Source organism: Lissotriton helveticus, chromosome 1_1 (assembly GCF_964261635.1).
Source record: "Lissotriton helveticus chromosome 1_1, aLisHel1.1, whole genome shotgun sequence".
Classification (NCBI taxonomy): Eukaryota; Metazoa; Chordata; class Amphibia; order Caudata; family Salamandridae; genus Lissotriton; species Lissotriton helveticus.
The window spans coordinates 857,531,563-857,544,278 of record NC_136057.1 but is presented as its reverse complement, the minus strand read 5'-3'; the positions used below and the strand labels follow the sequence as shown (position 1 = coordinate 857,544,278).

General features: G+C 47.7%; 1 long non-coding RNA gene across 1 annotated transcript in view; it reads right to left on the bottom strand.

Annotated features, from left to right (window-relative positions):
- Positions 1 to 10,796, bottom strand: part of LOC144771007 (uncharacterized) — a 109,852-nt gene extending 99,056 nt beyond the window's left edge. Inside the window, exons 1-2 of the long non-coding RNA XR_013599093.1 lie at positions 10,737 to 10,796; positions 10,604 to 10,657 (exon numbers count right to left, since the gene is read on the bottom strand). This is a non-coding gene — a long non-coding RNA (uncharacterized LOC144771007). The remainder of the gene's footprint in view (positions 1 to 10,603; positions 10,658 to 10,736) is intronic.
- Positions 10,797 to 12,716: the final 1,920 nt, after the last annotated feature.

The window sequence follows — 12,716 nt, the reverse complement described above, 5'->3', positions numbered from 1 at the left end:
AAAATAAAGTTAAAGAATGTATTACCACTATCCCTATTACCATGGTAACAGTATAGCGCCCCAATGGTATCTAGGGTATCCTGTTAATTGAAGTTGTTGTAGTTTAAGTTATTTAACTGCAAAAATAGCTAACCACATCCTGTTTGTTAGATGTTTTTTATTTTCTTGTGATTATAGTTCTTTTAAGCATTTGAAATAGTAACGAGAGCATATAAAGTTATTAAATATCATTTTATTGCTTGATTAGGTGTTATTTGAGCAACTATTATTTCCAGGCCATCTGTCTAGGAACACACACATCATGACTTCCCAGTGTGAAGCTTTTCCTAGAAACTGTGCACGGTACTTTCTCTAATGAGATGCAACTAGTACTAAGAAAATGTGTTCATTTGAAAGATAAAGTTCAACACTCTAACAGGAAACGTATAGCATGATGTCAATATTTACCACAAACTAGCCGCTTTCTCTCATAATTTCATGGAGTTCGTGACACTGCCAAAGACATAATGTCACAGCAAGAAATCGTTCCCACTAGTGTGAAATGTGAGGGCTGCTAGTAAAAGTAGCATACACAAATATATTTAATGTTCACACAGCCAGCACTTGCTTATCCTAATATTATCCTCAGTTAGAGGCACTTGTATTCATTTAAAGGTCACGGTGAAAAAGTTGTACTCTTCACTGATGCAGGAATGCTTTGTTTTCATTTGGGAAATAACATTTAGCGTTTGTTTAACTCACAAAAATGTGATTTTTTTAAAGACAGGAAGAACACACATGGATGGTTTTGTGTCTATTTCAGTAGTAAGAAGAATTTGTTTTTAAGAAGAAGGGCCTTTAGCAAGTAGCTCTGGAGCTACTGGTAGCTTTCCAGCTACAAGGAGTTCATGGCTATGAAACCGAGAATAATACGTCATCCAGAGTGGCTGGAACTGAGCTGAGCTCCAGGAGCTCACTGTGGCAGCCAAGCAAACTGCAGCACGACATATCACGATGCGGATTGGTTGTATTCCATGTATGAAGGGTCAGTCACAATGTGTGTGTGTACACACCCACTCCTGTGGCTGGGAAAGCAGACTGCCACAGATAGCTGTAGCTCTGAATGGAAGTCTGAGAGAGTATATGGGGACAGTGTCATTATAAGGATTTTCAGGGCCCTGGGCAAGACCTCTTTGGGAGCCCCTGTCAGGAACAAATTTATTTTATGACCTATTTCCTGCAAATTCAAGTCAGGATGATGGCAACATATGCTAAATTACATGTTAAACTATAACACGATCACACTAAAAAGTTTAAATATGTCTTGCTCCTGATTGCAGTTATACTTGAATTGATACAGGGTAGAAAGACAGAGTTAGAGGTAGAGGCAGTCAGAGAGGGAGAGAGGTTTAGAGAAATAAGATAGACAGAGGTCAAATTGAGATTAAATTCATTTTAACAGTGGGGGCCCTTGGAAGGTGACGGGCCTGAGCAATTGTCCACTATGCCCATGCCTTAAAATGTCTCTATTTGGGAAGGGGGAGGGGGCATCAGGGACAGTACTGAGACAATACAGAGTCAAGTTACAGCTGATCGTGTTCCTAGAATCATCTACTCGTTATAAAAATATTAACACAAAAATTAGAAAGGTTTTCAAATAAAATAGGAAAGAAAGGAAATTAATCCGCGCAAATATGTCCTATTTGCAATTAAAGATGACATTATTTCAATCATGACATTACTGGCATCTTTTCCCACTGAGAAGGCACTGCGAGAAGACGATCACTTTGGCGAAGCCCTTTAGTGCTCAGAAAGCACGGATGGGGACAGCAGACATTAGCACAGATTTCAGAGCACTGAGTCATCATTGCTGGATGTTGCTCATACTTCTGGTGTCCCGGAGCAATGAGACATCACTCTTGGAGGATGGCCACCCTGCTGTGGTACAATGCCACAGCCCTCTGCTGTATGCAAGCCACAGCTAGAGGTGTGACAAAGGTCTGTGGAAACATTATTGGAGGAAGGTACGCCTGCCCGTCTCTTAGGGCCGAGAAGAGATAAGGGGATGTCCAGCAATGCACACACAAGGCTTTGTTGAAAGAAGCTCTCACTGATCTTGATCTCTGGCATTGAGAAGGCACTGCTGGAGTTCTCTGGCACTGGGAAGGAACTGCAAAAGGAGACTGACCCTACCTTAGATGCTGAAAAAATGAGAAGGCACTCCTCACTTACACTGTGCAGTCCTCTCCTCCACAGACAGTCTTTCTCTCACCCTTGACGATGACTTAAATGGCCCCTGTGAGGGTCATGTTATCATACCCAGGTGAGTATTACTTATGCCACACATCTTCAGATTGCTGGCAATGTGCTCCATTTCCTTTTCCCTCTGCCTCGCAAAGGTACAGTATGAAGAGTTTTGTTTTGGCAGTTGAACGTTGTTTTTTTATTTGCAGAGGACCATTTGACAAATGTTAACACTATAAGGCTAATGCTTAGCATCTTCAGAGGACTCTGGTATTTAGAGTGTGTGCAATTTGTCAAGGGGTCATAGTTAAAAGCAGTGTAAAAACTGTGTTATATCTGCTACTACGTATGGTGTACGATGAATCCGCGTGAAATTCAGGAGATATTTAGCATGCTTAATTTTCTGTGAGTATATGAAATTATGTACAGATCCACTGAGGAGGACAAAGTTAACATGTAAGCAAAATATTTTCCTGTCCTACAGCAGACCTGTTGACCTTGTTGTCCCCGATATGGCCTGGTAAGATGCAGCCTGAGAGCAGAGGGTGGCGGCGCACACGACTACCAGAGCGGATAGCCTCAGACTGCCCCGATTGAATGTGCGGAGGAGGAGAATAGGCACTAACCCTGAGGAAACTGCGGCAGCACGTCCAGCGACCTATGAACATTTTCCCCACTGATGAAAGAGGAATCTAGAAACGCGTGTCTGGGGATACACTTGAAAAGAATACTGGTACTGGCACTGGCCAACAAACTGTGAGAACTGTGTGTGAAGCGAGCAACATTGAACCACATCGACCATGATGCATGAGGTAATTCAGCTGTGACGTGTCAGCAGGGTGCTCCAAATCCCTTTGAGTGCGCTCAGAGGAGGGCAAGCGGGCCATCCCCCCCCCCGGCATCGGCATATTGGTGGAGAGCACGTCCGCGGCAGACCCCGGGGTGCCATGCTGCGACTTGGGACTCCACAGGTGCGTGGGCAATGACAGAGGGGTCCGGAGAGTACTGGGACTCCGGTTTGATGGGATATAATCCCAACTAAACACGGTCCTTGGGCTGACTTTCCCTTTATCTCCTTTCCTTTTTTCCCCTCGTCCTCTCCCCTCTCACTCCACCTCTCCCCTTTCCCTCTCTATTTGTCTCTCCGGACTTTGGACACAGTTCTTCCTCGTCTCCCTGCTAAGGCTCCTTCCTCCCCTCCTTTTCCTATAAATTCACTCAACCTCGTTGTTTGTTTACTGTACCTTTCTACGCCATTGTAACTGATGTACTTTGTAACACAATCTTCCTCTGCTATAGCGCTCTGATACCTACGGGTCTAGCAAGCGCTTTATAATCCTTTTGATGTATCTTATAATGCAACGTTCCCCTGGTTATGCGCTCTGATACCTCCGGGTCTAGATAGCGCTATATAATCTTCGCAAATCAATTAAACTAAAAACTGTTTTTTCCTGAAACGCTGAGACCTGAGAAACATGGCTGATGACCAGTGGAGCTGCTTGACAGCTAATGAGGAGTCTGGCCCTGGTTTTCCCCCTTGACCGTCACCTACCCAGCCGGACATTGGGCATTGTTCCTCCTCGTCTCCCCGCTATTAATCCTTCCTCACGTTGTTTGTTTGCTGTACCTACTACGCTATTGTAACTGATATCATTTGTAACGCAATCTTCCTCTGCTATAGCGCCCTGATACCTACGGGTCTAGCCAGCGCTTTATAATCCTTTTTGATGTACCTTATAATGCAACGTTTCCCTGGTTATGCGCTCTGATACCTCTGGGTCTAGATAGCACCATATCACCTTTGCATATCAAATAAACTAAAAATTGGCTTTTTATGAACGCTGAGAACAGAGCAACATGGCTTATGACCAGTGGAGCTGCTTGACAGCTAATGAGGAGTCTGGCCCTGGTTTTCCCCCTTGACCGTCACCTACCCAGCTGGACATTGGGCATTGTTCCTCCTCGTCTCCCCGCTATTACTCCTTGCTCCCCTCCCTCCTTCGAATTACTGTAACATTGTTTTATGTGTACTGTTCATTACTATGCTTTTGCATCTGATGTAACTTGTAACGCAGCGATTCTAAATGTAAAGCGCTCTGATACCCTCTTGGGTCAAGTTTGCGCTATATAAAACTTTATAAATAAAAAATGCAAATTCAACAAAAGGGGTGGTGGGCAAAGTTAAAGGGTGGGCAACAATATCTTTAGTTTGCTAATCACTTTGGAGCAGTTTTATGCATCTGTACGAAACTTGACAGATACTACATTGTAGTTTATTCTTCATATTTTGAGGTTCGTGGAAGTCTGAAAGGGGGCTCATTTAAAGTGGAGGAGTAAACAAAACTGTTTTCAAATTTTTATTCCCATAACAATTGTTACTCTTCACTACAGAAAAAAAGAAACATTGAATGACATTACATCAACCCTAGCATGAGTTAGAACTTTCCTCAGGGAAGTGCCTTTGCTTGGTTTTGTGTAAATTGTTCAGTAACTTATGAGGAATTAACATTACAAAAATGTTTTGCTGGGCTTGAAAGGGATAGTTGTTAGAAATGTTCACAGTTAGTCCACAAGCAGTCCTCATTCCTTGGTTTGTGGAATGCCAACAGGCCTAATTAAAATAAATAAAAGCCCTCCCATTGGTCAAAGAAGCATTTTACTCTTGTCATTCATTTTTAGTCTGTGGTCCCATAGCTGGGTCTAGGGGGCCCAAAGGTATCCGCAACATGAATCTTTATGTTGCAACTATCATTACAGCTCTATTCCTACAACCAGCCCCAAAAAAACAATAAGAATAGCCGCCAAAATGTGAGAGGAAAAGTACTTATTAATCCATTAGCTTTTAGAGGGCAAATGAGCCTCTATTTGTATAAAACAAAATTTGAAAACTGAAATTTTGGTGTACGGTTCATGAATCTCTGAGAGAGACAGCTATGTTTGCGGGTCCTTGTGAGCCCCCTCACAAGTTTGCATATCCATTGAGAACACTGGAGGCTTAACAAGGGCCATGAGTCCTTAGTGTCTTAGGAACACAGATTAGGGTTATTAAACCCAAATAAAACTTACCAAGCGTAGTGCAGGTGTTCTGATCCCTAAAACATGAAGAAAGAGGCTATACTCTTAATTGGCATATTTACTTACCCAAAAGTCTCGAGTAAATGGCACAAAGTGTAACAAGGGGCCTATAAGTTAAAAATCTCTAGTGAACTGCAGCATCCATTGTGCTACCCTCCTACAGTGACAATGCAAACATAACCTCAGACCAACCATTGTAGCCTGGCTGTCGTAGTTATACAATTACACTTCCACCTGTTAAAATAAACCCTTTTGACTGGCCAAAACCTTCCTTTTCAATATTGATGCCACGCCCATGTAGGCCTTGTAAGCCCTAAAAGAGGGCGCATAGTATTTATAAGTAGGAGATGTAGACATTTATTTTTACACATATCCTTAAAGGGAAAAAGCCCTGAAAGCTAGTTTCACTGTAGCAAATCTGCCTGGTCCACAAGAAGAGTTCTGGATTACAATATTACAAGTAATAATCCAAATTTCAATTAGGAAACATCTAGAAATGTAATTAAAATACTCTTTTTATCAGTTATTTCAAATCAAATCTAATGCTGAAATCAAACTTGTGATAACTAATAGGAAATGTACTTTTAGAAAGTTGCCTTTTTTCGGCCTAAGCCTCTGTAGGCCCATTTGCAAGAATTTGAACTGTCACCTCTTGATGAGGTGTGAAAACTACTCCCATAGCAGGACAAAGACCTTGAGTGTAAGGGTGTGCTTCTGTTTCTCTGTCAGCTCTGGACAGGAACTTGATAAACTTAAAAGACCACTAAGAGGAACTTTATCCGCAACAAAATCCTGGCTAACTCCAAGGAACTTTTCAATGTCATTCAAGAACTCACTAACCCACGCAGCAAAGCCACAGCCATCATCCCAGTCCAAGACCTCTGCGACAAGCCTGGAACCTATTTCCACCTCAAGATCAAAAACCTCTACGACAACTTCATCGACCATCCACCAGGCGCCACAGATGGCCCCCACCCCCCAGAAACACCAGCCAGCCCACCATCTCCAACTGGACACGATCAGGTCGAAGACACTACCTTGACCATGAAAAGCATCCACTCAAAGGCCCCCACCGTCCCCTGCCCCCCTCACATCTATCACAGAGCCACGGCCACCATTGCACCCGAACTACAATGCACCATCAACACCACCTTCAAAACAGGCCGCTTACCAGATGACTGGCAGTGTGCAGAAGTCAGAACCCTGCTCAAGAAGCCCACAGCTGACCCCCCGACCTCAAAAACTATCGGCCCATCTCGCTCCTACCCTATGCAGCCAAAGTTGCTGAGAAAACAGGGAACAGGAAACTGGCATGATTTATTGAAGAGAACCTGTCCTAATCCAGATTCTGAAGCAACCACAGCACAGAGACCGCCCTACTCGCCACCACAGACAACATCTGCACCCTCCTAGACCAAGGCCACTCTGCAGCGCTCATCCTACTCGACCTATCAGCTGCCTTCGACATGGTTTCCCACCGCACACTAGTCGCCAGACTACGTGGCGGAGGCATACAAGGAACAGCCCTGGACTGGATACGATCATTCCTCACCGGAAGAAGCCAAAGGACCAGACTCCCACCCTTCCTCTCTGACCCCACAAAAATCACTTGCGGAGTCCCACAGGTTTCATCACTGAGCCCCACCCTCTTCAACATCTAAGCCCCACCCTCTTCAACATCTACATGGTCCCCCTCGCAGCCATCGTCCGACAACACGGCCTCAACATCATATCCTACGCCAATGACACCCAGCTCATCCTCTCCCTCACCCAAGACCCCACGACTGCCAAACTCAACTTCCAGAAAGGAATGCAAGACGTCGCAGTCTGGATGACCAACAGCTGCCTGAAGCTTAATGCCGAGAAGACATGGGACAGCACCTGGTGGCCGACCGCCATTGGAAGCCCACCTACCCCCTCAGACCATGCCAAGAATCTCAGCATTGTACTCGACTCATCACTCACCATGTACCGATAGGTCTACACTGTCACCTCCAGCTGCTTCAACACCCTCTGCATCCTCCGTAAGACCTTCAAGTGGATCCTCCCTGACTTAAGGTAGACAGTCACCCATGCACTCATCACCAGCAGATTGGACGATGGAAACGCACTCTACGCCAGCATCAACAAGTCCCTACTCCGCAAACTCCAGACAATACAGAACACCTCCGCCAGACTTGTCCTCGGCATCCGCGACACTAACACATCAGCCAATACCTACAAAGTCTCCACTGGCTCCCCATGGAGAAAAGAGTCACTTTCAAAATCCTCACTCACACCTACAAATGCCTACACTACAACGGACCCAAACACCTCAACGACAGAATCAACTTCCACGTACCCAAAAGAAACCTCTGATCTTCCAACCTTGCACTTGCCGAAACCCCGTGCATCCACAGAGCCAGAGTAGGCGGAAGATCTTTCTCTCACATTGCAGCCAAGACCTGGAACGATCTACCGTCAGACATCAGACACGCCCCCTCCCTCAGGAATTCCCTCAGCTAGTCATGTGACCCAAGAAAATAAATCGTAAAACATAAATCCAGTATTTGTAAAGCAAAAGCTACTCACACTTACGGGTCTCAAGGCGCTGGGGGCCGTCGTGGAAATTAAGTAAACTGTTGCCCAGAGTCACATGGTGCTAAGCTGAGCTGCTGCCAGAACAGGGGGTCAAACCATGAGCCCTTGCTCCGAAGTCAGCTGCCCTGACTGCCGCACCACGCCTCTCCACCGCCACACCACTCCACAGGAGTCAGGCTAAAGGAGCCATGCTGCAGGCACCAAATGGTTAGAACAAGAAATCGCCAACTTTCTAAAAGTGGTATTTTCAGAATTGTGGCTTAATATCGGACTACCCTTGAAGAGGGTTTTATAATACCATCTTTGGAGAACTCCATCACTAACAAGGACATTTTATTGATGAAATAAGATGGCAGGTGATTGAGGTACTCATACAGAACCCGAGAGGAGGCAATCACCAAGCCAAATCGATGCTTCAGGAATACAAATGTATCAAATGATTGAAATTGTTAAGGATGTGTAGGACTTCCCACTCATGAAGAATGTTGTCAACTTACAACATCTCCCGAATCTACCCTGAATAGACTGCAGCATGTGCAGAACGTGGCTGCCAGGCTTTTGACGGGTCTCCCTAGGCGACAATCTGCCCGTCCAGCGTTGAGGGCATTGCACTGGCTCCCTGTGAGGGACAGGGTGAAATTCAAGTCACTCTGTATTGCCCACAAAGTTCTGCACGGAGTCGGTCCACCCATTCTGGATGAGATGGTCCAGCCCTACAAGGCCCCTCGTTCACTTCGCTCTGACCACCAACATCATCTTCTTCAGGTTGGCAGGGTGAAAAAGGCAAGAACTGGTGGCAGAAGGTTCTCAATAAATGTGGCTTCCTTGTGGAACTCATTGCCCTTACATCTGCGCTCGGAGGCTAGTCTTCTTCGTTTCCGTAAGCTTTTAAAAACTTTTTTGTTTTCCGTTTAATCCCTGCACCTTTCTAGTAGTGTTATGTTCTGGTAAGCGCTGGGATGCCTATTGGTAACCAGGCGCTATACAAAACTCAGAATAATAATAATAATAATAATAACAGGGGTTCAGTGCCAGCAATTTCCTCGCGGACAAAAGGCTGTTTACCGTGCAGGTCAACCGGCCTCGCACCAGCAGCATAACCGGCCACGGGCACTCCCGGGGCGTGGACGGGCGCAGATGGGCTTGCCTTAGGCGCACCTTCGGCGTGCCCGCTGCGCGCGTCCGCTGCACGTCCGAGGGATCATGGGCAATTTATGTAACTTCCCTCCCCCAGCTAGAGCATTGACCCAAGATGGCGCCCTGCCCACCACTCAATCGGCACTGGAAGCTGCTGTGGACCAGGGCAGGGACAGCACACCTCCTTGGCTCTAAAACAGGGGTAAGTGTCAGCCAAGTATCGGGAAAGCAAAGAAGCGTAATAACAGCAAATAGACCAAAGATCAGGTGAATATAGCAGCAATGTGGAGGAAGTTTAAAATGATTAAGTATTAAAACAGCTAAAAACACACAATCTCAATTTTAGCTGGAACAGAGTTAGCTTAGTGCCCCAACAGCCAGAGTCCAAGCAGGATTCGAGCAGGGACTGCCACTACCTGCTCTAGCCGCGCCCCACCGTAAGTGTTTTACTTTGGCATTGGGATTAACAGTTCAGAGAAGTCCTGTGTTGTTTACCGACTACTGCGGTCCCTCCAACCCTTGAACTTGGTGGACAGTGGAGCACTCTTCTTTCTTCTACTGTGGCATCAAATTTTTTTTACCTTGGGCTCGTGCATCTCACTCATCTAACACTGCTGTGGCCCCTGTAGTGTCTCTCCCTAACTTTTTGATTTGGCCTTTTAGGAAAACGAGAAAGTTCTGTGCTTCCCCTGAGTTCTGTTTATTGAGGAGTTTTCTTTGATGTGCTCTTCAGGTAATCACTTCACGTTGTATACATATGAGTGATAACACAGACATGTTTTACATTCTAATTACAATTAGCAGTTAGATTGGTTTTTGCATGACTTTTTCTAATATGGAAAAACAATGTTTCCACAGCGGACCAGCCAAAAAAGCACCTCAACTTCAAGAAATCCCAAGTAAAATGAAGTCTCTTGTGCTGTTAACCTCCGAGACCTTGTGTGATTAGGTCCCACTGGATACCCAGAAGAGAATTTTTGAGATACTTGGAGGCAGCACCAAAGTCAAAGTATTTCGCAGAAACGAAGAATAGTGTATAAAAATATTTTTCTTTTTATTAGTTTTTTCTTTTTTCAAGGTGCACAAAACAGCCAACGCGTTTCGCTCCCAGACTCGGAGCAAAATCATACTTTAGATGGTGCACCGAGGATTTCACTAAAACTACAATAAATGTGGCATTCAACCCTTAGAGATTCTGGATTTCTTTTTATTTCAAAGGTATCATCTTTTACTCCTAAACAGCATTTTAAATGCTTTGCGTAATTTAAAGATGGTTATACTCGTCAAAGCAAGCCGTGTTCTATTGGTGGTATTAGTCTCTATTCATGTTACTAAGTTAAAAAAGTGGCGTCTTTTATCGCGGTAGCGTTTTGAAGGCAGGTACTAGAACGTTGTGGTTAGTTTAAGTGCCTACGGACGTTGGTGTGGTTATTTGTGTTTTGTAACAAAATCCTAATTGGACTCCCTCTATTATTTCACGCCCACTCTGTTATGTGCTCAAGGCTAATCGTGACTCTTGTGTTTGTTACAGTAAAGTTTTTACAGAAAAGCAGCATCGTTATGCAGAGTTTTAAGCGTGTATTATTACCTCTCATACAGAGCTTCTGTGCTTGATTGGGGTGCTCGAGACATTTTCTCCGGTCTAAGTTAGGCGAAACAGATATGCGTTAGTACCTAAACTTACTTGTTTTTTTGTGTGTGTGGCAGTGCGTCCCCCTTACCGGTGTTCTAACTATATTTCCACACCCGTCGTTTTGTACACCCCCTACGTCAGAGGGGTGTCGATTCATGCAGGTTCAGCCTGTCTGTTCGTGCTCCGCTGTCTAGTTGCACACCCTACGAGTGTCACTCACTCTGCGCATGCGTGCTTCGGTTTATTAATTTTATTTATGCTTTTTTTCTCTCGTGACATTATTCCCATTTGTGCGGGGGGGAAAATAACCCAATCTGGCAACACTGGTTGCGGCGGCATTTATAATTTATTTGGGCGTCACCAAATCAATGATAAATGCCGCCGCAAGGGAGCTCGAGTGCAGCGCGACCGCCCCTCAATGGTGCCGCCTGGGGTGGACCGCCCCCGCCCCCCCCTAGCTACGCCGCCTGGGGAGGGTGGTTGTTGTAATAGCGGTGTGGTGAGGCAGGGCTCCTTGTAACGTCTTCATGTTTTATGGGGCCCCAGAGGGTAACACAGTCAGTAAGGCAGTCACGTCTGGGGAATAACAGGCAGAAGTCCCCTGCACCAGGTGTTCACTACAACCCAATGAGTCTCAGTCACTGAGTGCCACAGTCCTGCGTCCTGAGACCCCCGAGACCCCCGAGACCCCCTGAGAGCCACAGTCCTGCGTCCTGAGAGCCACAGTCCTGCGTCCTGAGACCCCCGAGACCCCCTGAGAGCCACAGTCCTGAGACCCCCGAGACCCCCTGAGAGCCACAGTCCTGCGTCCTGAGACCCCCGAGACCCCCTGAGAGCCACAGTTCTGCGTCCTGAGACCCCCGAGACCCCCTGAGAGCCACAGTCCTGCGTCCTGAGATCCCCCAGACCCCCTGAGAGCCACAGTACTGCCTCCTGAGACCCCCGAGACCCCCTGAGAGCCACATTCCTGCGTCCTGAGACCCCCGAGACCCCCTGAGAGCCACAGTTCTGCGTCCTGAGACCCCCGAGACCCCCTGAGAGCCACAGTCCTCCGTCCTGAGACCCCCTGAGAGCCACAGTCCTGCGTCCTGAGACCCCCGAGACCCCCTGAGAGCCACAGTCCTCCGTCCTGAGACCCCCTGAGAGCCACAGTCCTGCGTCCTGAGACCCCCGAGACCCCCTGAGAGCCACAGTCCTCAGTCCTGAGACCCCCGAGACCCCCTGAGAGCCACAGTCCTGTGTCCTGAGACCCCCTGAGAGCCACAGTCCTGTGTCCTGAGACCCCCGAGACCCCCTGAGAGCCACAGTACTGCGTCCTGAGACCCCCGAGACCCCCTGAGAGCCACAGTCCACAGTCCTGAGACCCCCGAGACCCCCTGAGAGCCACAGTCCTGCGTCCTGAGACCCCCGAGACCCCCTGAGAGCCACAGTCCTCCGTCCTGAGACCCCCGAGACCCCCTGAGAGCCACAGTACTGCGTCCTGAGACCCCCGAGACCCCCTGAGAGCCACAGTCCTCCGTCCTGAGACCCCCGAGACCCCCTGAGAGCCACAGTCCTGCGTCCTGAGACCCCTGAGACCCCCTGAGAGCCACAGTACTGCGTCCTGAGACCCCCGAGACCCCTGAGAGCCACAGTCCTCCATCCTGAGACCCCCTGAGAGCCACAGTACTGCGCCCTGAGACCCCCGAGACCCCCTGAGAGCCACAGTCCTCCGTCCTGAGACCCCCGAGACCCCCTGAGAGCCACAGTCCTCCGTCCTGAGACCCCCTGAGAGCCACAGTCCTGCGTCCTGAGACCCCTGAGACCCCCTGAGAGCCACAGTACTGCGCCCTGAGACCCCCGAGACCCCCTGAGAGCCACAGTCCTCCGTCCTGAGACCCCCGAGACCCCCTGAGAGCCACAGTCCTGCGTCCTGAGACCCCCGAGACCCCCTGAGAGCCACAGTCCTCCGTCCTGAGACCCCCGAGACCCCCTGAGAGCCACAGTACTGCGTCCTGAGACCCCCGAGACCCCCTGAGAGCCACAGTCCTCCGTCCTGAGACCCCCGAGACCCCCTGAGAGCCACAGT